General features: G+C 33.3%; 1 protein-coding gene and 1 long non-coding RNA gene across 7 annotated transcripts in view; one reads left to right on the top strand and one right to left on the bottom strand.

Moving 5' to 3' along the window:
- LOC100876912 (E3 ubiquitin-protein ligase Rnf220) overlaps nt 1-27065 on the top strand; it is a 341536-nt gene that overhangs the window by 230592 nt on the left and 83879 nt on the right. The window lies entirely within an intron of this gene.
- Nucleotides 7756-27032, bottom strand: LOC143265057 (uncharacterized). Of its 3 annotated transcripts, none has more exons than XR_013039169.1 (5): nt 26746-27032; nt 12840-13118; nt 10017-10130; nt 9712-9894; nt 7756-9638 (listed from the first exon to the last, which is right to left on the bottom strand). It is a non-coding gene; the product is annotated as an uncharacterized LOC143265057 (long non-coding RNA). The 3 variants fall into 3 exon arrangements; XR_013039168.1 differs by lacking the exon at nt 12840-13118 and having other exon boundaries at nt 7756-8615; nt 8690-9638; nt 26746-27023; XR_013039167.1 differs by lacking the exon at nt 12840-13118 and having other exon boundaries at nt 26746-27018.

The following is a 27065-nucleotide window of genomic DNA, read 5'->3' on the forward strand; positions in this document are numbered from 1 at the left end:
CAAGATTCTCAAATAAAAATGCATTCTAAAATGCAACTCCTGTATTTTCCGTTACAACTAACATCGGGATTCTCTAATCTGATTATAATTGATATGATGCGATTGTATTGATATTTATACGTAAACTGCTTTAAAATCAGGCACTGTCATGAAATCATTAAAGTGTCAAAAAACACTTGAATGTTCGAAATAAGTATATGGTATGCACATTTTTAGATCTAGATAAGCTGGAAAAAAATGACATCGCTGAATTAATTTAACAACTATTGTATGCAAATTCAAAAAATTAATTCTGGAGAAATGATTCAACTTCGAGATTAATTTCATTAAAATTTGAAAAATGTCTTTTAACAACTCTTGGTAGAAATAGTGTAAAAGTAATCATTTTTGGGACTTTCTTGCTCTAACCAATTGTTGTTCTAATAATTCTTTAAGATTGTTGTTAAAATTCCAAATCTTCAAATTTTGATATATAAAAATTTGAACAAGTAAAAAGTCAGTAAGACATTTAAAAAGAAAGAAATATGAAATTTATGAATTGAAAATTGTTAAACTTAAGGTTCTGAAATTAAAGAATATAGAAACTTTAAATTTTTATACGTTTAAGTTTTAAACGTCTAAAATTAAAAATTTCAAACTACATTAGTTTGAAAAGTTGGAAATGAAAGTATAGAAGTTTCAGATTTGCAAAGTTTCATATTTAGGCAGTTTGAAATTTTTAAATTTGATAATTTGGAAATTTGGAAATACAGGAATGATGGAATACATTTAAATTTCTCAAATTTGAAAATTTCCAAATTTAGGAATTTAGGTGTGGGAGAGTGTAGAGTTTGATAGTTTTTCAGTTAAAAAATTTGGAATGTTTAGAGTTCAGGAATTTCAGAATTTGAGAATTTTGGAATTTGAGAATTTTGGAATTTGAGAATTTTGGAATTTGAGAATTTTGGAATTTGAGAATTTTGGAATTTGAGAATTTTGGAATTTGAGAATTTTGGAATTTGAGAATTTTGGAATTTGAGAATTTTGGAATTTGAGAATTTTGGAATTTGAGAATTTTGGAATTTGAGAATTTTGGAATTTGAGAATTTTGGAGTTTGAGAATTTTGGAGTTTGAGAATTTTGGAGTTTGAGAATTTTGGAATTTGAGAATTTTGGAATGTGAGAATTTTGGAATGTGAGAATTTTGGAATGTGAGAATTTTGGAATTTGAGAATTTTGGAATTTGAGAATTTTGGAATTTGAGAACTTGAGAATTTGAAAATTTAGGAATTCAGGAATTTTAGAATTTGGAAATTTTAGAATTTGGAAATTTTAGAATTTTGGAATTTGAGAATTTTGGAATTTGAGAATTTGAGAATTTGAAAATTTAGGAATTCAGGAATTTTAGAATTTGGAAATTTAAAAATTTTGGAATTTGAGAATTTTGGAATTTGAGAATTTGAGAATTTGAAAATTTAGGAATTCAGGAAGTTTAGAATTTGGAAATTTTAGAATTTTGGAATTTGAGAATTTGAGAATTTGAGAATTTGAAAATTTAGAAATTCAGGAATTTTAGAATTTGGAAATTTGACAATTTAGAAATTTTACAATTTGGAAATTTAAGAATTTTGGAACTTGAGAATTTGAGAATTTGGGAATTTAGGTACTTGAGAATTAGGAAATTTGACAATTAAAAAATTTGATGATTCCAAGTTTAACAATAAATTCTGAAATTTAAAATTTTTAAGTTAGGAAATTGACTTCCTATAAGTAGCCATAACTGTACCAATTACTGTTTTAAGCTATCTACAATATCTAAACCCCAAAAAGTTACAATTAACTTTGATACTACACAACAAATTACTTACTAAATTAAAATTCAGCTAACTTATATTTACAAAAATTAACTAACATAATTAAACCTTATAATTTAAAAAATTCTGGTCTGTTATAATTATCCAAACAACTCAGTTTTCATAAGTAAATCCTAACTTGTTTAATATTCAATTACAATAAAAATTCCATATAATTTTAATTGAAATCTCCGGTACAAAAATCAACTGCACAACTAAGGGTGAATAACAAAAAATGTTCATTTTTAATCAGAATTTTTCATTTCTGCTAAAAATGTTTCGCCCGACAAAAAGTATGACCATCTTGTAAGTTAGATGGCCGCTGTAAAATGTAATTTGTCCATACCAGTCTGTAACTGCAAGAACACGGTGAGCCGCGATTACGATGCGTTTTTCGGATAAGTGGTATCATACATGTACTATGTACGCGTAATAACGCTATACCTAATGGACGGCCGACCGTATATGACTAATATAACGCGCAAAGCCGCAGCCGTACATCACGGCTAAATCGCGATCCAAAAAATATACAATACCTGACAGGGATCCTGTTCCCGTCATCGCGGCTAACAATGTGTACCACATCGTCCGGTATAAATGACATTCACTCCACGATGTAACCTTCCCTCTCCCTCCCTTTCGAAGCCCCCTACTCGAACAGTTTGCAGCTCCCAATTTTCGCTCCACATCCCCTGACCCCATTCTTGTTTTCCCGGCAATATTCAGGATTTCGTTGAAAAAATATTTTTTCGATAGTGGTTCAGTATCCTACTCATAAATGCACAGTTTCATTAGTATTCGTACGCTGTAATACTTCTGTATTTGTTAGTGAATACAATTATTAAAAATATTAAGGATAAATTGTGTTGTATGCAATGTAGATAGTAGTCCACTATATTACTCATAAATGTATAGATACATTAATATTCGTACTCTGCGCTATTTGTTATTGTATACAATTTCTTTTCAACTACATTTTGATGTTTGATACATTTTAAATGGGCTTTCATATTTTCACATCACGTTTATGTCTCGACATTTTGAACAATATGAAGAATTTGTATAGAAAATGTAGAATTTATACAAGTATGTTGGAGAAACCACAATTTTATTTTGATGCAAATCTTTGTTTCATAACCTCATTCATGAACATTATTTGCGGTGTTACAAATTTTTAATAAATACAGTGTTTGATAAATTATCGCAGTTGATAGACGCACGTTATACCTTATTTTCACTGTATTCATTTGTGCACTCCACGTGCTCGCACTCGACGTAAAAGAATTAAAACGATACTTCGCCTTTTGCACGCGCATGTGCACACTCTCACTCGTACTCGCGCATTCGAGCGGGAAATGCAAACCTCATTTCCGTCACAAATTAGATAACGTTAGCACGTTATCAAGAACTTTATTTCAAATTACTAACCACGTTCCAACTATACCGTACTACCTAATCGTTGTAGGAGAAAAAAGGTACACGAAGAAAACACGAAATAGAGGGTTCTATCGCGAAAACGATGAAACGGTAAATGAAACGGTTGCCCTGGTAAAGAGGGGCCTATTCGAGGATGTAAGCGGTCTTGTCACGGTGTTACAAGGCTTATGGGATGCATCGGGGTTCCATGGCGAGCTATTATGTCGCATTTCGTTACGTCTCCCAATACAAATACCCCCGGGGCGATGCTAGTGATAAATCAGACTTTTCGTACGATCTGCCATTATGCTCGCCTCCCCACTGACACGAATGGATATCGAGAGACGCGTGTGCTTTTTTTCTCTAACCGGTTGTCCCATGTGTTCGATGAGGCACACAGTGAAACAGCGAGAGTCCTTATAACTGGCGGAACTTCCCAGAAATTATAGTCTCTATACGGTCGTACGCTTTGATCGATGCAAATGAGAAGAGTTCCACGAATAATCGAGTGGTTCATTTGCGACTAGCCAATCAAAACATTGTCCTCGAATAGTAATGTCCTTTCCACATATGCTCCTTTGCCTCTATCGGTACCAGATAACGGTTAGGTTAGGTAGCTTTAACTTGTAAACATATTGTTACACAAATTTGTTAAATTAAATTTAAATATAGGGAGTTTCATTTTTATGACGTATAATTCAAAATAACAAAAAATACAAATGTAGGTTCATAAATTATTTAGTACAAAACATTGTAGCTCTTATTACTGTAAGACAGATATTGTAAATGAAATGACTTACAAGTCTGTGGTGTCTTGTATGATTCTACATTCGTTTGCTACCTCATTCGCAGAAATGAAGAAAAATTGAAATAGGGTTAATTGATTGATTAATTTTATAAGGGCCTCAACTGCTATAATCATTGGCCCAAAGATAGGGTTTAGATGACAAATAAACTAGCAGTTCAACGATGTCAATGAAAATTTGTTAATAATTTTATAACAAATTATTTATAGTGTTTACATAAAACTGTCCGTAATTAACTGACTAAATACCGAAATAATCGGGTGGCTTATTCTATTCGCTGTTGCCGAAATGCTCCAGTTCGCACAGGGTCGGAATATAAAAGAGGCAGAAGGGGGATAGAAAGTGGAAAGTTTGAAAAATAAATAACAAGGTGCTAAGCATCCGAGGAGTATGGGTCCCCTGTTGGAGAGTCGAGCGAAAGAGAAAGAAGCAACATCGTTGGACTGAAATCGGTGGAGAGAAAGAAGGACAGAGGAGCAGGGGGAGATGTTGGGGGACGGGAGAACCCCTGGGCTGACTGTGGTCGAAAGGCCTGTTTAACAGATTTAAAAAATCACCAATAATTCCGCGTAGGGAGGCTGTTTGCTTGCCCGGAGGGGTAAGGTATGTAACTACCGAGCGGAGCAAGTGAGACCTCTGCGGGGATGCCAGCGAGAATGTCATTTTTCATTTTAATGGTGGCTTCTTTTCGCTCCGAGTCTCCTTCTCTCCTTCATCCCCCCGCCATTCTTAGCCTTTCACTCTTATTTTCATCCCGGGCAACGTTTCTCCCCACCCTCCGCGTTTATTTGTTTCTCTTCTTTTCCCAGTAATTCAACGATCCTTCCATGCTCCTTTCATCCGCAGCCTCATCTTCCGGTTACTTTGTGTCTCTTTTTCTTTCCTTCTCCTTCTCTCTATCTTCATTTCTTATCCCTTTTCTTTTTCGTCCTGTTCGTTGTGGTCGTTGTCTCTTGTGCTTCCTATTCTTCTTGTACTCTTGGTTCAACAGCTTTCTTTTATCTCGGCGCGAACGTCTTAATAGCCTGCGGCTTCTCTTCGCGCCCACTGACCCCCACCGTACGCACACCCTTACACCCACCTACCCTTTCTTCCTTTTTTTCTTCTCTTTCTACGTCCGCTATGGCTGATCCAGCTTCGCGGTGCTATTCCACTCGAAAACCAGTGTAACCGTATCGATCTAATTTCCGCTCGATGTAGTTTCAGATGTTTTACTACTTCTTCACTTGGAAAACCACTCTGACTCGTATGGAACTGAGTGTGTCGGGATTTCTTCTTAAGGGAAATAGTGATAAGGTAATTGTTCGGGTAATCAAATGATTAAGTAATTAAGATAGTTGTAGTTTTTTTTTATTTGGGCAATGTAAAATTATAACTAAATAGGAATTACTTTATCCGAAAGGGTATTTACTTCCAGATGAAATAGAATCTTTTAAGATAAAATATAATAAAAAACTATATATTTTTCGATAATATTCTTAATATGAAATGAGTGGACCAAGAAGTTAAGTGTTATGATATTTACCATATATGGCAAATAGATATCACTAGCCGTATGATACTTCAGAAGATTTTAATTAAGGCTGGTTTTTGTATTGTAATGTAAACAGCAATTTAAATATTAATTAAATTACAATAAATTACTGCTATTTCTGTCACACAGATACGGTTTAAATAAGATATCAAAAATGTAATCTGGTATTTAAATTAAATTACTTTCGTTTTCAATTATGAAAAATGGAATAGGCAATTAATTTTAATTTCTCAAATTTGACATTTGAATTTGAAATGTTTTTATTTAGAAATTTTAAATTTGAAATTACCATAACTACTAACTTCTAAATTTGCAAATTAGTAGATTAAAAGCTTTAACATTTTTAAGTTTATAAAATTCAAAACATTAAATTTCCAAATGTTTAGTTTTACATTTACATATTATCGATTTTCCAAATTTCTACCTGTGGTAATATAATTAGATTTTTAAATTACTACACTTCTATATTTCTAAACTAACTTTCTTACTTTCAGAATAAATTTGTACAAATTATTTATATATTGAAAATTTCAAAATACTAAATTCTCAATTTTATAAACTCTTCACTTTTTCCATTACTAAACTTTTATATTCCCAAATTTTTCAGTTTCCAAATTTCCAAATTCCGAAATTCTCATATTCCTTCACTTCAAAATGTACAAATTTCTAAACCTTTAAACTCCTAAATTCCTGATTTTTTATGTTTTTGAATTTCTAGATCCTGAGATCTCAAAATCCCTAACTCCCTAGATTCCCAAATCGCTAGATCCCTAGATTCCTAGATCCTTAGAACTCTAGATTTCTAAATCCCTAGATCCCTGGATTCCTAAATCCCCAAAATTCCTAGATCTTAAAATCCCTAGGTCATAAAATCCCCAGATCCCAAAATCCTTAAATCCCTAGATTCCTAGATCCCTAAATCCCTGGATCCCTAACTCCCTAGATCCCTAAATCCCTAGATCCCTAAATCCCTAGATCCCTAAATCCTTATATCCCTAGATTCCAAAATCCCTAGATCCCTAAATCCCCAGATCCCAAAATCCTTAAATCCCTAGATTCCAAAATCCCTAGATCCCTAAATCCCTAGATCCTTAAATCCCTAGATCCTTAAATCCCTAGATCCCTAAATCCCTAGATCCCTAGATCCCTAGATCTCTAGACCCCTAGACCCCTAGATCCCTAAATACCTAGATACCTAGATCACTAGGTCACTCAGTAATTCATAACATAAGATTAAAACGCCACAACCAACTTTCAAATTTGATCTTCTCAAAAACTAAATCATACATCAGCAAATTTTGTTGTAAAATATCGTCTTATTTCTTCGTAAGAAATTATGTGGTGTTCATTTTTACATGTCATTCGACCGGACCAATTCTATGTCGCATATTCGAGAGAGTGATATTCCATGGTCGTTCTATTATTAATTTAATACGGAAGTATTAGTCGTATTCCGTCTGGCATGTTCATCCTTCGTCCTTTTCGTTTCTTGAACAATCACCCTTTGCCACGCTGCTCCTTTCTCGGCGTTGAAGAGCCCTCAGGCTTCCGTTGCTGCTCATTCGCTGGAAGATTAGCCACCCCAGTTCGGAAGCATGGCCATTTAAGCGGGCAAACTTCGACCGAGCCCATGATTGCGCCTCTCAGTCGGCACTCTTAACAGAATAAATTGCTCGTTTTGCAAAGACCAGCAACTTTCCCCCTTCCATCTTCTCTAAATCCTGCGAAAAGATTCGAGGGTTCTTGTCCTTCTTTTACGCGCACACCTTGCCTTTAATTTATTTATTTGACAATTAAGACGTCTTGACGGCGAAGACAAGCGCAATGTTTCATAACTGATTTCTGGAGAGCAGACAATCTGATGAGATATTATGGTTATTGATGGAAATGAAATGTGTATGATGAGAAACAGATAATGATAAATTTACAGTCTTTCAAGTTTTTAAATTTACAAATTCGCAAAATTACAAATTTACTGATTTTTTAATAAAACTACAGATTTTCAGATTTTCTGGTTTTAACAAACACATTGAATACATTAAACCCATTTCCCACTGTTAGTGCCATTTTTATAATAACCGTCGCAAGATAAGTATTCTGCGTCATCATCACTAGCAGCAACATTAGCATCTGATGACTCTTGATGCATCGATTCAGAGTCTATGAGTTTACCTTTCGAAACTTTATTTTCCATTACCATCTCTATTACAATTTTTCTTTCTTTCGTTCATTCTGTCTAAGCTCTTATTAAGCGATGTTCTGTGAGATAACAAATTTAGAACACAAGCAAAATCTGATTCAACTTTCATCTGTTGTATATGGTACAACAATATTTATATAATACTATGTAGCATACTGTAATACAATAATATAATGTGTTTATAATAGCAAAAATATAGTACATAATACTGAAAAGTGTGCAGTGTGTAATCTATTGTTTGGATACTTTTTGACAATATAGCGGCGACTTCACAATCGATCGTGGTAGCGCGAGGAACTTTGTGTTGGAAACCGAGTCAATCGATTGTCGATCCGTTGACAGCGTGGCGTCGTTTCAAGTAAAAAATGTTTCAGCAATTAGAGATCGTACCATATTAGTTTTCCATCAATATTGCATTTTTAAAACCTTAGAACACATAGCAATAGTAGTATTAACACGAACGCACGTCCAGCATATGGATGTTGCGAATACGGAACATGTTCCATATTATGTACATCCGTGTTCCATGTTCAGTACGTATTTCCACAAATAAATAATTGCGGAGAAAATAAATGTAACGTAAGTCTTGAAATATTCAAGAACGAACATATTCAAAGATAAATCACGTAAAAATATTTCTTCAACACTTTGTTCTACAATAATGTGTCACACTCGTGACGCACACTACAGTTCGAATGTGATAAATTAGATTCGTATTTTCACTGCAATTGAACTTTTGGTTCAATTTTGATTGTGATCTGCGCAATCAAGAATCACTGAATGTAACTGAATGAAACATTTTAACTTTAATCAGTAGTCTTCATGTTCTAGAAATATTATAATTAGCTAGTTATGAGTGACGCAACTGTACAGAAAATTGTTGTTTAAGGAGTTAACTTACTTTCACTAAAAATGTTCCAATATAAACTCCCGCATAAAACATTTTATAGACTTTGAAATAGCAATCACCTTCACATTCGACAACGAACTTCAAACAAATCCTTAAGTGTGAACATCATAATTTTTTATTTTTAATAAAATATGTAAATGAGATAATTCGCACGAGAGCATGACGCTAGTTATAGGGTCCGTCGTTGCGTATCGCTCATGTCGCTTGCGTCACGCGTTGTGTGTAGGAAGATCACGTGTGTCTTTCGATTAAATAATATTACGTCAGTTTTCTTAATATGTATTTCATTATAATCTAATGTTTCAATATATATTATACTTTTTTATGCTTGTAACAGAAGCCTATTTCTTTCCGCACTGTGTCAACAAAATGTTTTACGTTGTTGCCAATTGATTTTTCGTCTCCGTTGTCAAAACCGTATTGTGTTTCATATTAGGTACAGTTACCCAGTACTATTTTTTGTCGGAAGTATCATGAAACTCGCAACTAATGCATTCTGTCCGTTCCAATTTTCCACCACTTTGCGTGATCTTTACACCGCGTAGCCGAAAGACGTTCCGATCTGTCCGTTGACAAGGAGATTCGAGGAAATCAGTTGAAGCGGAGATATCCTAGATGGATTGTCCGAGGCTAATGACGTTCGGACTAGTCTGAACTGGTCGAGTCGTTGCGGGGAATTGAGGGGAATTGAGGGGAAGAAGAGGACTAGGAGCTGTCAACGCTGCCATGCGTCACGTCACGTCACTCCCTTCGACTGCTCTGTTGTTCCGAAGCTTGCTCTGCTACTCCACTTAGCCGACAGTCGGACCTGTCGTGTCCCCTCTGTTCGCTGCTCTAACCAACACCTTGTTCTCGTCACCCCTCGACTGTCACCGAATGAATAAAAAACCGGAAGCCCAGCGAGAAATTGCCGAGAAACAACCAGAGCCTCTCGGTTAGGCTATAAGTGGACCGTGCAACTTACAACACGCGTTGCGATAGAATTTCACCGATGTTTACAGCTGTTCACTTACCTTCTTTGGAACATTTTGCGACCGTTCTTTTGTTGCATCTCTTTCTGATCGATGTTTCCGGAAACGGTGAAATAATGTAATGGGTAACTTAGCTTTGCAGAGGGCAGATAGCGAATGGAAGCATCGTATGCATGCGTATTTCTGTTTATATGTCTTTTTATACGTTTGGACACTTGATGTCACCTGCAAGGAAATTTGCACATAGGTGTTTGGAATTATACTATGTAATAGTGGTAATATAATTCTATCACTGCGTGCCGTTTGTTACAAACTGACTAAGGAAATTTACTGATGATGATCATTACCTCGAATCGAGATAGGGAGAATACTAGTAGCTGAAGTATTCTCCGGTGACATCAAGTGAGAGTGACATAGTACATTATTTGGTTAGGATCTTCTATTCCAGAAATGTGGTTTATCTGTCAACACATAATTCACAGGTCTTGTATACATTGTAGCTCACCAATAAACCCAATATTAATAATCTTGTTAAACGTCATCGCATATTTTTAAAAAGAAGTCGCTTACATATAATAATTTTACCACCCACTGTAAATAAATAGAAGAACCGAATAGTCGTTTATAGCTGCAATTACGAATAAAAGTTTCATCTAAGAAGCGCCATCTATCGTTCGGTAGTTATAATACATCCATATGTCAAAATATTATTGAATGTCGGGGTAGGTCATAGAGAAGGAAGAAGAGGAAGAAAAAGTTTATGAAAGCGGTGGTCGTGAAAACAGGAAGAACCTGTCAAGACGTCGATTCTCGAGTCGACAACGGATAAGATAAATTCCACTTCCAGGAAAAGAAACTTTTAAACTATCCAGTTAACTTGTCCATACATGCCATCTACGTACTATTTTTCTTGCGAACAATCTGGACGTTTATCGTTGCTGGCTTCACAGTGGGAGATATGTATTATATGAATAGGATTCCTTATAGGTTCCGCTTGAAAAACGCTGGTCATTAAAGTCAATAGTTCAATTTCATTTGATTGGATCAGATAATACTCGTTTTTTAATTAATTATAGGACTGATACGTTTGTAAATTCAGAAACTATTTTTGTAAGTTCGGAAATATAAATATTTTTTTTTTATTATTTTGTTGTATTCTGTGGAAGTATGTATGCTCTTATTATTACTAAGGTAATTATTACTATTTACCTTAATTTATAAAAATTTAATTAAATAGTTAAAGTGATGGTTATTTTAATTTTTAATAGAAATAAAAATTAGTTATTAGAAGCAATGTGTGAAATGTTTCAACAGAATGCATACACGCTGTGGTTATTAATTAGGAACAGAAATGGCAATTCAAATAAATTTTTGAAAAATAAATAAATTATTTAATAAATGAATAAATTTGAAAAAAATTTTACTACATATTTTGATGAATATTCGAACTCTGAAATTTACCTAAGAGATTTTTAAACTTTCCAATTATCAAGTTTTTAAATATGTTACATTTTTTAATTTTCCAATTTATAAACTTTTGAATTTTTTAATGTAGAAATTAAAAAGGTTGGAAATTTTGTGTCTAGACACTTAGAAATTTTCAAATCTTTCTAATTTTTAAACTTACTAATTATTAAATTTCTAAATTCAAAAAATTAAGAAATTTGAAATTTTGAAATTAGAGAATTTGAAGATTAAGTAACTTTGGGGATTGAACATTTAAGGATTTGAAGATGTAGTTATTTACAATTTTGGAAATTTAAAAAATTACAAATTTGGAAGTTTGGAAACGTAGAAACTTTTAAATTTGAAAATGTGGCAGTTTGAGAATACAGGAATTTTTTAATTAAAAAATCTAGGGGTTTGAAAATTAAAAATTTAGAAATGTAAAGTTTGGAAATTAAAAATGTTGTAATTTGGGAAAATGTGAAACTTTTGGAATCTATGAGGTTAGAAAAATTAAACGTTTAAACTTTAAGAATTTGAAAATTGTTAGAATTGAGAGTTCTAAAATTTGGAAACCATGAAATTCTCATTTGAAAATTTGAAATTTTATCATTTGACAATTTGAAAAATCATAAATTTAAATATTTGATGATTTTAAATTTGAACATCATGAACTTTTCAAATGTAAAAATTTGGGAATTTGAAAATTTAGAGATTTGTCAAATTAGAGATGCAGTTTTAAATTTGGAAATTTAAGAATGTACAGACTTGATAATTTAGAAATTTAAGAATGTACAGACTTGATAATTTAGAAATTTAAAGATTTTTAAATTGGACAACTTTAGAATTTTTGAATTTTGAATTGTAGAAGTTTAGAATTTTGAAATTGTAGAAATTCAGAATTTTTTGAATTTTGCAATTGTAAAATTTAAAAATTTTTAGAATTTAAAAATTTCAGAATTTTAGAACGTTGGAATTTTTGAATTTTATAATTATATGATGAGTGTTTTGGAATTTGGAAATTTGAAAGTTTTGAGAATTTAAGAATTTAGAAATTTGAGAGTTTGGAAGTTTGAGAGCTTGGAAATTTGAGAGTTTGGAAATTTGGAAATTTAAAAATTTATGAATTTAGAAATGTAGAAATTGAGAAATTCGAGAATCCTATTAAAAATCCGTTTTCGCAAAATCAAATTATTAATAATATTCCAATATTACACACATCACTAAAAACAATACTCGCGTTACCACTTGAATCATCATCATCCCAAAACATTTCGCCAATCCTCCCACCGAATAAAGATCGAAATCAAGTCAATTTGTTTATCGCTTTCCCTAAAAACATCGAACGATAGTTCGTTTGCCGCAAAAAGGCAGGTCGATGGCGACTCGAAAGGTTCGTTCGCATGTGCTGCGACGGATAGTTTTTTCCCCGGAAAGGCAGGGATACAGCGAGAGCCGACTGTGTTCGATTCCGTATTGACATGTAACTGTCATCGATAGGGTGTACAGCTGTCCTGTGCGGTAGCGAGAGATGTTTCTTGCCCTCAATGACAACCGGTTTCGAGACGATGCACACCGAAAGGTTCGAGTATCGAATCGACTCACGGCCGGCTTCCAATTGCGATCATTGCCGCAAAAAAAGGTGTGCGGCTCGTCTTTGGACCGCGCGCGACGCACGACAATTTTCTGCTCGACGATTCGATAACAGCGGTTTCCCTGCTTACACGCGTCTGCATTCCATCCTCTTGCTCGCCTTCTTTTTACTACTCTTTTTCCATTTCGGCTCTGCTAACCCGCTTTCTTCTTACCCTCTTTAGCTTCTGACATTCTGCGCACTCTTTTATTTATTTGTCCGTCCTTCTCGCGCACTCTCCGCGCTCCATCTTGGAGTTTAAAATGCTTCCGTATGGACTGCGTTTAGAATTTATGGCTACACTTTCCTTCCCTTATGAGATTTCGTATATTACGTGTTTTTATGCAAATGGTATGATATAATGTTTTACCTAAAATTTAATATTAATATTAAATGAATAACGAATAATAAATTTAAAAAACATATATTTAATAATTTCTTCCTTCGTAAATGTTTGTTGATATATTTTTATAAAGTAATTTAATTCAAGTAATTTACCTACTTACATCACATGTTTACAATTTGTAACTTATATGTATATAATTTTTTATAAAGTAATTTAATTTATATTATATTGTAAAAATAAAAATAAAAAAATATATACATATAAGCTAACAAATTATAAATATGTAATGTAAGTATTTATATATGAATATATACTTATGCTTTTAAATGTTTATACATATATAAATATAAATATATATGTATATGAAAGTTTATTGTATGGCCACATATTTGTGTGTAAATCCACATATTCATAAATTTCAACATTGGCAATTGCATAAAACGCTTACAGTTTTTTGATTACCATATTTTCAATTTTTCAAAGTTTGTCACTTTGTAAATTTTTTTATTTAAAAATTATGAAATTTTGAAATATTCAAATCTTCAAACATTCAACTTTGCAGTCTTTCAAATTTTGACATTTTTTAATGTTTGAATTCAGTAATATTAGAGTTTTAAAATGTAGACTTTTGTTGATTGATTAAATCACATCTTTGAAACTTTAAAACAACGTAAAAGAACTTTATTATTGACTTTACTTAGTAACTTGATTACGGCAGACTTTGATCATACCACACCGATCATACCACACAGAAAGAATTGAATTACGATGTGCGCCAAGAACGGCAAACTTTTGGGCAGGGGATGCCTTTTTGTGAAAACATATTTCAATAATGTAGGGCGTGTAACATAGTTTGTAAGGTACAATGTATTGTAAGTAGAGTAACGTATTTTGCGAGGTTCGGCGGAATTTTTCGTCGAAGCAATTGTCGTTTGTTTTTTCGACGTGTGCAAACCTGCACGCGTGCTCGAGACAGAGTTTTGTTAGACACCGCGACGCACAGTGGCCAATCTAGCGGAACAAAAATCAATTTTGCAACTTACACAGATATGTTCACTGACATTATGTATCGATAGTAGAATGTCCATTTTATAAGAAAATATTAATGTTAATGTAAAAAACAATATGTAATGATCTGCTAATAGTATCTGAAGATGTAGTTTGACGCAACTGCTTCTACGAGCACTTTTTCCGCGTTTGAGATTTTTGATTTTTGTTGCACCAGTATCTCATATTAATATTTGTGTATATGTAGTGGTATCTTCTATCATTCAGAATGATTTCTACACTTGTCATATTTTTAAATAGCATTTTATTAATCTTTTATACCTTTTCAAATGTTAGCATATAATTTAAATTCTGTTCACAATATAGGTAGATTTTTAACATAGTATACCACTTTATACAACGTTCCTATTTCTTGTGTCGAAAGCTAGACTTATAAGCAATAGAAACCTGAAAGGGCATTACAGACAAACGTTGACATCTATCATTTTTATTTAGACATATCGCGCTGACACATGCGCTTCTCGTTAAAACGGACAAGCTTCAAGAATGAATACTAATAGGGATTTATTAAACAGATTATTAATTTCTTCAGACCCGCATATTTCACATTTACAAACTTCTCCAAAAACTGTCCGGAAAAATATAATAATAGAAATACAACAATTCTTGGAAGAACCATTAATCGATCCCAGTTCCTCGGAAGACGTATCACACGAAAGCAACGCTGACTAAAAAATATATTCGTGTTTTAAAAAATATAATAAAGATTTTTTATACTAGTTTTATAGAATAAATAATGTATAATATAATAGAAAAATTTGTATAATGATTTTGTATGTTTATTTTATTGTTATGTTCATTTCACTGTTAAATAATTTATCAAATATATATAATCATTAATGTTTAATGAAATATCATGTGTTTGATTAATAGAAAACCAATAAAACGAAAAATAATCAGTATTTCTTTGAAGCAGGATTTTTGTCCCGCTAGATTGGTCAAACGACACACTGTGCGACGTAAAGACGTTCAAATATCATATCAAACTTGCCCTACACTTACATTAAATTTACATTAAAACCTATAATAACCAAAAATTGAATTTCACTTTAGGCGCTCACACTAGTTAAGGTGTTAACTTAAAAATTGAATTCTCATATTCAGAAATTCAGGAGATAAAAGTTTTAGAAATTTTCGGGTGTAAAAATTTGGAAAATAGAATTTTAAATATTTCTGAAGCAACGCATTTCTGTAAAGTAAAAAAAAAATGGTGGATAGTTTTGCATTTACATTTACTTTTATTGTTACTTCAAAATACGTTGTATCCACGTAAAGATTAACTCACAAAATCAACGAATGTACGTTCTTTCTTTATCCAATAATTTCAATACTCAATTACAACCAGCCGTCGCAGGAACTTTCAAAGCAATTAATACTATTCCGACACCGCACTGTTTCCGAGTTTGCTGTTTCAACCCTCGTCCAACACAGGACATCAACTATTTTTATTGTCGAAAGACTGTGTAATAGTTTTGTTTTGTGCATAAACTTAATTAGAATAACTTAACATTTACTGAAAAATCATATTTTTTGCACTGTACATCCGTATTATAATTGTATACTTCTAATAAAATTAATAGCAGGAGAGAAATTGTAAATATTATAAGTTACTACCGTAGTTCCAATATTGACCGAAGTTTGCCGAACGTAGAAAAGAATAGCGAGCAGCGAAAACATCCGAACAAACAGTAAACAAACAGTAACATATCGGTGAGACAATTTTAATGCAAGAATAAAACTTTTACCAACATATTTGTGGTACTTTCCTGATTAAAATGAGACCAAACACGTAATTCGAAATATATTTACTTGTAATTTCAAGCATTTTATTTATATCGAGGCTTTAGTATACTAAAATCGGCGTTAAACGAACGTGTAATGAAAGGTCGGGTAATTTCGTTTTCCTTCGTTGTTATTCGGATAATCACGTGATAGGTCTAACAGTCGAAGTCGTATCTATGGCTTTATGACTTCAAGGATTTGACTCCAATAAATTATTACAAGTAAATATACATACCCCGTATTATGCCGTGTTTGATCTCATTTTAATGAGGAAAATATCATGAATATGACAGAAGATGTTTTATGAAAGAAAAGACTGAAAAGAAAAAGTTAGCAACACATTAGCATTGTAGACAATACAACATCATTTTTATCTTTACCGAATGTTATTTTTGCAGCGTCTATTTCTTTTTGACTCGCTATCCTCTGCGTTCTGAGAATATATTTCTGTTAAAGTAATAACAGTAAGTAATATTCTAAACTTACCCTTCTACTTACAATTTTCAATATAATTTTTAAAAAATATGAAGAAAAAGAATTAATACATTTGTTAACTTCATTCGGCATTAAAATGTACGTATCATTAGAATATGATATGTCAACTATTTTATGTTTTTTTTTCTGTTATAGATAGACATTGCACAAGACAACATTGTATCGAATTATATCGGTTATTATTAATTATTTATATTTTTATTATACAGAGAAACATTCTTAATGAGAAAGCATAAATGTGTGTTATCCACCAATGCTTTTCTGATGGACTCGAGCACTTTTCTCATTTTATTACTGAATAAATTACATGTTCCCATAACGTGTAAGAAATGAACTATCGTAATTTATCGCTCATAGCTTCTGAATGTCGCGTGCACTTCACTTCCAATAATTTATAATGATTCTCTAATTAAATTGAAACGAATATATCTACCCTTTAGCGGCATTCTACAAAAGCAAAACTTACATAAAATATGCAAGTTTTAATACTCATTTTTTTTAACTAAAGAAGTCATTTGTCATTTTCCCACAAAAGATGCATTAAGTAATTTTAAGAGGATTCACGTTCACACAATTGATTTATGGATTACAACAATGAAATTAACTTAATTAATTAGTTTTATGGTACGTTCTCTATATACGCGCCAAAAAAATTATGCAGCGGTTTACCAGTCAGACGCCTTAACCGCTGCGCCACTGATGTTATTGGACGACCTTCAAACATTTAAGTATATAGAGAACGTACCATAAAACTAATTAATTAAGTTAATTTCACTATTGTAATCCATAAATCAATTGTGTGAACGTGAATCCTCTTAAAAATCAGTTTTTGATTTTTTTAACTACGGCGCACCTCACCGAAAAATCTGAAAAAATTAGAGAATAATAGTTGTACTAATATCTAACTACCACATTAATATAAAAGTAGTGCTCCAACATCTTCACTAAAAAATCGCATTTTTTCGGATTTTTTTTCGGCTTTTGATTTTTCACGACTACAATTTGCGATCAAAAAATCTGAAAAAATTCTATAATATGCGCTATCTGGACCTCAATGTTTTAGAATTTTTTCAGAATTTTTGTACGAAACTAAATAGGCAAAAAGGGCCAAAAACCGGAATTTCGTTTTTTCCCTTTTACTACCCCCATGGATAAGATAGGGGGTTGAAACTTGGTGTGAGATGTTTTTTTTGGATATGCTACCGACTGACGAATTGGGTTTCTGATTCGACTCAAGGGCACATTTGACTACCTTATCCGGCTATACCCTTTCGCTCATATTGTAATAAAAATAGCCTGTATACGCGCTTGCCCCGTTTACGAACTTATCCCACTTCACCTTAATAAGTATTATATAATAAATTAATAATTATTATTTCCATTCTACATTATAATCAATCATTGCTATATTTATCTAACTAAAACTCTTACTGCTAAAAATTCTCACCACATCGCTAAGCATTGTTAGAAATCGTATCGATTTCATTTGGCTATACACAGAATGGTAACTCGTAATTGCTAACAGACAGAATTCGTTCCTCTTCGTTGCCCCTTCATAAAAGCGGTTAGACCCCATGTCGCGATTATTTCGATTTCTCGGAAGGTTTCGAATTTCTCGCGAGGCAAACATTCAATGTAATCTGCCATTGGCATCGAATCGTCTGTCGTTTTGCATTTCAATCTTCGAAACCTCATTTGCTAACCTTTAAATGTCTGCAAAAAGATCGGTCGAAAGGAAATATTCAGAAAACGAGAATATGTTTTCATGGTGCAACTTCATTCACTGCCTCCGATAATGCTAATGACAGGTTTAATGTAACACTTTAGAGTCAGAGATAATATCAAGTATACGGATCAATTTTGCACGTTCTTCGATCAGAGATATCGGTAAATTAGAAACGATTGCGTTATGCAATTCCTAATGATCTTCTAAAGGTCTAAATATGGACTAGCACTTTTACTTCAGGATTTATTGCGAAACCTGTTGACGATTTTTAAGATGCTTTACTGTATATCTAACACGTATTTGCTTTATAGGAATGTGTGCTTAGTAAAAGCTTACCGTATATTTATTTCAAATTATACCCTGACTCAAATAATTTCATATTGTATTTTGTATGAAATAATTTATTTTGATTTATGTCTTGTCTCAAATAATTTATTTCAAATTATATCTAATCTTAAGTAGTTTATTTTATATTATGTTTGTCTCAAATAATTTATTTCAGTTTATATCTTGCCTCAAGTAAATTATTTCATATTGTGTCTTGTATCAAATATAATAATTTATTTTAAATTATGTCTGGTCACAAATAGTTTATTTTCTATTACACTGCGGTGCATAACTATAGCACCATCTACTTTTTTAATTGTTCTGTAATTCAGAGTTAAAATGCAAAAAATCGATTGCAGGAAATGAAATGGTATTGGCCGCAATAAATTTTATATTAAGTCTCATTGAAGTTGCTCTTCTATTAGAAACGATATAATCGAAAATGTGATTTTGGCTTGTTGCGTAACTATAGCACCAATATTATTAAATTAACTTCTCTTCATCCAGTTCAACTACAAACTCACTGAAGCTAAATAATTACATTCTTTATTAAAGTTCAAATTAAAATTTGACAATACTCTTTGTTAAACAATGCCACGTGGTAGATATTTGACCGAAGAGGAGAAGGGTCAAATTTTGACGTTTTAGGAGGATAAAATTAGTGTACGGGAATAGGCTAGGGCGCTTACATATGTAAAGTCATTTTGATTTTTTTAAATAATTCCGTTAATTATGACAATAATAAAAAGGATGATTCAAAGAAAAACCTGAGTCCCCGTACCGAACGAGCAATTGTAAAAGCAGCCAGTAACAGCCAAAACAGCTGTAACCAAATTAAGGAGGAACTCGACTTAAATATTTCACGGTGGACAGTACGTCGAGTTTTAAAAAGTAATCCTACCATGGTGAGGCAGAAATTAAAATCTGCCCCAAAACTTCTACCACGCGTAATGTTGCGAGGCTTAAATACGCTCGAGCGAACATGCATCGCGACTGGAAAAGCGTAAGTTTTTCAAAAAGCCTTTTACACCAATTTACTTAAACTTCTATTACTGATAATAAGGTTATATTTTCGGATGAAAAAAGTTTAATTTTGATGGTCTAGAAGGTTATAATTCATATTGGTGTAATGATCTGGGCTGGAATTTAAACGGAATGGATACAAAGGCACAACCAATATACAGTTTCTTAAAGGAAAAATGAACTCTCAAAAATATATAAATTTGATCTCAAAACAAAGTAATGAACACGCACTACGAATTACCACTGATAAATTTATTTTTTAACATGGCAATGCTGCAATTCTCCGAATTAAAGTCGAAGAACAATTTTTTCAAAGAGAAAACGTATCGGTTTTACCATTGCCCGCACGCTCCCTGGACCTGAATATTATTGAAAATTATTGGGGAGAACTAACGCGTGCTGTATATAAGAATGGAAAACAGTATAATAATATTAAACAATTAAAAGAAACTATTAAGATAGATTGGGATAATTTGCCACAAACTACAATTAAAAAGTTATACAAATCCTTTCCAAAGTGGGTACTTGAAGTAATAGAAAATAAAGGCGGATTATTATTATTATCATATCATTATTAACTTTGTATTAATTGCAATGTAACTTTCTTTTTTGTGAAAATATATGTATAAATTCTGTGAATGTGCTATCATTTTGCCGGCACTATTTGTATATTTCTTCTGCTTGCTCAAAAACCTAGAAAGGTCAACCATATTTACTAAAAAGTTCCTTCTCTCTGTCATGTAACAATTAGAATGGTATGTATTACATTAACAAATTCTAAATAGTTTCCAAGAAATTAAAGATAGCACACACGTGCTATCTTTTTATCTTCTTTTTATCTTCTTTTTGTCCAGGACTGTCGAAAAAAATTTAACCCCTACTATTAGCAGATAACTCTAAAACATTGAGGTTGAAAAGTTTCATGAGTATAATTGACGCTATTATTGGTCTATTATTAATTTCTACTATTGTCAGTTTCAGTATTTATGTACAACATGTGTAACAGATTTAGTTAAAAAATTTTTAGAAACAATTTGAAATAATTCGAAACAATTTTAAATAATTTCAAACAATTTAGAAAGAAATGTTTAAATGTTATTTAAAACAATTTGAAAAAAATTGAGTACAAATAATTGATGTGGAATTCTAAACATGATCCGTATTTGCGTACTAAAATCTTAAATGGCAGGATATTTACAATTTCTAAATAATTTCAAAATTATTGAAAATAACTATCTCTGTTTTTCATGCAAGATATCATTAACACGACAGTGCTTTCCCTTATAATTACAGATTAGTATTTTAAAAAATGGATTCAGTAATAAATGGATTGGAACATGCGAACCTATAAAATGATCTGCGGTTCCATTTGTCATCATGGATCTTTTTTTAAGAAGTCATATTGAGATATTTCTGCTACACCGTCAAAGAGAATTAAACCACTTATAAACTAAGGCGAAAGAAGCATATGCATCAATATCCAGCGCAACATTAGCACAAAGTACCAGGAGAAATTAATTGAGCTGAGAAATACTCTTGCTAATGGAAGTCACAGTGAACACGATACATGGACCTATCAATTTGTAGTGACAACACGCTAATAAATAAAATATGACCGTTTAATTTGTTTTTTTCATTTCTGTCCTTGCAGAAGGTTATATTGGTCTTACAGATTAGTCATGCTCTGTCTATACTGTTATAATTCATGCTTGAATTTATCTTAACACATGTTTTTACGTGACATTGAAAAACATCCTATATATTTTTGTGGTCGTAACAAATACTTATGTATGTTATACAAAATATTTTTAAAGCAAGACCCCACCCTTACATTTTATATTTTATATATTTTGGAAACGTAAAAGTGTTCAGGAAAAATATCATGGTGGACATAAGATGATTGTAATAATTTGACCTTGGATGGTCGTTTTAAGGTCACATCCTCAGTTTCTTATATGGACCTCCCCATTTTTTATTGCATGTTCTTTTAGACATCGTAGAAACGTTTTTAAAATATTACAAAACATAGGTAATGTTTTAAAAGCGTACCAAAAAGGTATACAAGAATATACAATAAAAAATGTAGGGTTCCATTAAAGAAGACGCGATCAAACGATCATTCAAGGTTAAATTATTACCACCATCTTATGTGGTAAAATATTACCCCCTTAATATCCCACAACTTTTGTCGGAAACACTCTTTCATATTTAAAACTGTCTGCAAAATACAATGATGGAATCAGACTTAAGAGATACTCCACATAATTATGTTTATACACTTTTGTATGTAATTATGTTAATACATCGAGCAAGGGTGCAAAACAGCTGATGACGTTGGTAGCTTTTCTCGTATGACCGAATATGGACCGTGTAAAAAGTCGTTGTTTCGTTGCAAGCAAGTTGTGGGTGGGTAACCATGATGCTCTTCATATAATTTCTACGAAAGTACGCAACACGTCTTCCGATAAGATGAACAACTATCCGTGTGCCGCGACAACGCTAGGTAAATGTAAACGTCGGCGGGCAAAATGCAAAGAATCCCCCCCGTGAGAGCGAAGGTGTCAGATCGTCCACGTATAACTCAAGCAGGTACAGTCCAGGACAAATCTGACTTTCCTAGAGAAAATGTGGTAATAGATGGGGAAGAAACACCCCACTTATCGGTCTTTAAGAAGTATGAGGATAGATTTGGAATTGGTTAAGAATTTGGAAACAGAGAGATTTTGGGGTCTAAAGGTATTTGAAGAATTTTGAAGATAGAGGAATATAAGGGGATTTCGGAGTCTAGAAATGTAGAGATAAAGTAATTTAGGAAATTCGATATTTAGACATATGTATAGGGATTTAGGGACTATGAAATTTTGAGGTATAAGAATTTGGAGATGGGTCCCATTTTATCCAATTTTGGGACTTAGCAATTTGGATACTTATGGAATTTGGAATCTACAGAAATTAAGAAATTAAAAAATTTACAGATTACTAAATATAAACATTTAGAGATTAAGTTTCGAAATTTTAGAATTTACGAAATTCATATCTAGAAATATAGGAATTTTGAAATTCATGAATGTGGAGGTAAACTTTCTTAAAAAACGGACTAACTCCACTTTCACCATAAAACAAATAAATTGTATATGTTAAACGCTAAGGTTAACAAATTAATTTAAGTATCAAATTGTACCCTTTGTAAAAAAATTGTCAAGTTTCCGTAGATTATCGAAAGAAAGCCTACATCCGAGTGTACAAGATACTCGGCTACCCGATTAATGAATTATCCGTAATGAGGATGTGATGGCCGAGTCTCGTAGACTCCTCTGTCCGTAAAAAGAGAGAAAGATGGAGGAGAGACGAGGGCGAAAAGGTTGGTCGGTAAGAAAGAGGCACCAGCAGCCAGGTATGATTTAACGATGGTACAGCAATCTTGCCGTGACCATTAAAATATTACCAGGCGCGAAGAAGAAGCCCCTTCGGAAATCCACGCACGATCCGACCAGCCAACGTTGTAATCCGCGTCGTGGTGTGTACATGCAAATAAGCCTCACCCTCTTTTTCGCGAGCAAATTATTTCTCGCCGGCGAGAAACGAGGATTAAGAAGTTCCTTGGGAACAACACGATCATCAACACGATCAAGTATGCGTTTCTCCGGCCGAGCTTTCCGTGAAACGGCTACATTCCCGGCCCCCATACGCTACATCCTTCTGGACATCTTCATTGGGAACCCCTACATCGATGACCAGGATGCCAGCTTTTCTTCCCGTTTTGTCCCGCGTCCTGGCCGACCCTGCAGCTACGTGTTTCCCGTATAATCCGTAATTTTTCGAAGGATCTACGATCGTTTACTCGTAATAATTTTCCACACTGCCAAGAGCACGTTGCGTGGACTTGTACTTTGCCGCCCACCAAGCTTTTACCATTTTTATTGTATATCGTTTTAATCTAAACACATCAGATATAATTATCGTGTTCGATATTAGCGGAAACGCGTTCGCTTCTTTGTTACTCTCGTAATCTTGAACTGTCGCATCTGCCGGCACTGCCACTACTCGTCTCGAAGAAGCGGCATTAGGGATACTAGAGCATTAATTAATAGCGACCGTTTGTTCGCAACGGTATTACGATACCAGCAGAGCTTATCCTCTCGTTTTATGACTACAGGACGTTTCGAGGATGTATCCGAACTACCTTCGAGCGGTGTTGTAAAACTTTTCAACCGATGCACGGTTACCTCCCCTCAAGCTTTTGGCACATATTGTATGTCGTTTTAATCGTCCTGACACGCGGATACAAATATCGCGTTCAATCTTGGCGGAAATGCGTTTTACGCGAATGTAGTTCACGTGCTTCGAGCCGACATTTATCGTAGCTTTCCGCGTGACGAACGCTGTATAATGCTGTACGTTTCTGATAGCGGCCATTGCACATTTTTGAACCAAGTACCATTTGTTATGGCAATTTCGTGGTATTTTCCTTTCGTTCTACGATGGGAAGTTCTACATCTATGACTATTTACGTGCAATGTCATTTTTTTATGATGCTTTACGCAATGTTTGGTTTTGAGAAGATTGGGATCTTGAGAATCAGTGGCATCTTCTCCATTTCTTATTTCAGATATTTATCGTCGACGGTTCTAAAAATGCCTAAACTTTTATAAAATCGTACACAAGAGTATATTTACAACATACGATATGTATATAATATACCTGCAGAATATACGAATACGCTTTACATAATACTACCGTCCCAAAAACGAATATGTATCAAATATTATACCCTTGATTATATGATACATATTATGTCTTCGATAATGTGATACAGATATCACGCCTTTGATGATATGGTATTTAGATATGCTCGTGATGATACAATGCTCAGATATCATACTCCTGATCATGCAATTTAACATGTCGAAACTCGTAAAACGACGTGCATCGCATGCTAAAAGTTTGGAGAGGGGTGAACGGTAACTATTACCGTACTTTGCCATTATTTTTCGTTATACGTACGTAAAATAATTCATGATATAATTACACGTTTGGAATGCAATCTGCCTTGTTCAAGATTTCAATACCGTCGTTATTGATCATGTAAATAACAAATGAGAACGCGACGGCATTATTTCTGGATGCATTGCGAAAGCTTAATCACTTGGATTGTAGCGCACGAAATACAGATTGTTTTTGAAAATATGCACATATGTGAAATGGTAAAAAGAATTGATAGGTCTTTCATTCTGAGTTTGGTTTACAGTAAGCAATTTGCGACGTATATTCGGATGTAAAGTTGTTTTGGATAAGAATAAATCTAGAGAGCCTAACCTTATCTACCTAATCAGACCTGAGCTAAACTGATCTGTTTAAGTAAATTTAAAGTACTTAATCAAGCTTAGCCTAACCTAATCTAATTAATCAAACCCATTCTAACTTAATCTATCTAATCAAACTTAACCTAACATATGTAGTCAAACCTATCCTAACTTAAACAACTTAAGCAAACCTACCTTAACATATCTATCTAATCAAATCTACCTTAACATAATTTATTTAATCAAACATATCTTAACATAATTTATCTAATCAAATCTAACTTGATGTGATGTACTTAATCTTAGCTAACCCAATCTATCTAATCAATCCCAACCTACTTTAACCAATACAATTTAATCTCCATATCAGTAACGAAAAATGCCAAGTTGCATAATCACTTATTTTCATTCAGAAGTACCCCAGAAAATACAGAATTGTACTTATGGTCAAGAGCACGTTGTTTAAGAATGAGAACGCACGTGCAATTAAGAAAGGCAAAAAACTGATTTGTTCGTGCTAAAAACGTTGGTCAATTAACTTTGACTGGACAGTGAAGCAACAAACGTGTGGTGTTCCGTGTGATTTGAGTTGTAACCGAATGGTTGTATAGCGTGCAAAAGAGAGACGAAATGGTATAAAAAAAGATGGTGAAGAAGAAAAAGGGAGATGGGCAGCAGCGCCAGGTATGACTGCTGCTGTCGTATATAATAATCGCATAAAACAGATACGCGCGAACCAACCAGCCCACGAATATATTATGTTGCCGCGGCTAATTTACGATTATAACGTACGTGTATAACTATCATTGTTGATATACTGCCGCGGTGGCGGCTGAACAGCCAGAAGCAAGCTCGCGTAGACAGTGGGCGAGACAAAGATGGCGCGGTGAGAAAAGAGAAAGATGGCAGAGGAGTGTCGGTAGGGACTGCCTCGAATTACTTCGTTGCCAAGTACAGGGTGTTTGAAAATTATATGTCACTACTACAACGTTATTCTACACCTCCAGATCGGTGAACATTTGCAAAACAAAGTTGCCGGCGTAAGGTAAATATCTTGGTCGTCAAACGATTAAAGAACCAGTTACTATGATTGCATTTTCTTTCGTATTTAGACATCGTAAATTTAAAATTAAATAGGTTTACTCCAAAGGTTGCGTTTAAGATCGTGTAATGTTTTTCAGATGGTATAATATAAGTATAAAAATTTGAAAATAATTTTAAACTTAAAATTAAGTACATAAATATTATACCTAACGAGTTTTCAAATCATCATACTAAACTATTTATTTATTCTTCATAATTCCCTTTATTTTTAACGTTCTTCGCTTACAACTCTACTTTCATCAGTATTGAACCTTCAAGTTCAAGTTCAATATCATTTGAAGAAAAAATGTTTACAGTTTATTTGCAACTTATGGTTCCTATGGTCAAAGCCATGGAAGGACACAGTCCATTTTCTCAACGAATATTACTTAATAATACCAAAAAAATAATTTAACCTTGAACTTCCAGATGAAGGTCAGTTTTACATACTGCATTTTCAGACCTTAGCCAATTCAGAGATGTAGAATAACACCGAATAACACTGCAATATAATATAATTATCAAACACCCTGTACAGTTAAATTTCGTTTCCGCGTAACGTAATCTCTCGGACAAACTTGGGGGCAAAAACTTTTTCGATAAGAATCACCGTTACTGTGCTTTTGCAAAGAACCTCGTCCCCATTAACTGATCCACTGTCGAGGAAAAAAAGGGGTGACAATTGAGATTGTCTTATTGTTATGGGACTCTAACTCTTACTGCTTAATCAAATTCCGAGTTAAAAGTGGTATTAAAATGTCGAGTACAGTTCTTTTGCTTTTTGTGTGGCCTCGAGTGGATCCATTGAAATAATTTATGAGCTCGAAGCGATAACGGAACTCACTTTTAACTCCTTCGTAACTTGGGCATGATTGTAGGTGTATTAGAAGTGGCTTTTTAATGTTACTAACAATAAGTAGAGTTGATGCACCAATTTGTATTAAAATCATCGGAACAAAAAGATCGACATAAAATAAGCAATGAACAGTATAAATTATCAAATGTTTAAAAATCACTTCATGGAAATTATTTCACAGAACTACACGTCTTTACTATTCGCCTTCGTTTATTCTAATCGCCACGTGTCAACTGTCGCGGACTGCGAATCGGCTCGCGCGCCGTAAATTATCGAAGATTCCCGAATCGTTCCGATTAACACGGACC

The sequence above is a fragment of the Megachile rotundata genome, chromosome 8, assembly GCF_050947335.1.
Source record: "Megachile rotundata isolate GNS110a chromosome 8, iyMegRotu1, whole genome shotgun sequence".
NCBI classification, from domain to species: domain Eukaryota; kingdom Metazoa; phylum Arthropoda; class Insecta; order Hymenoptera; family Megachilidae; genus Megachile; species Megachile rotundata.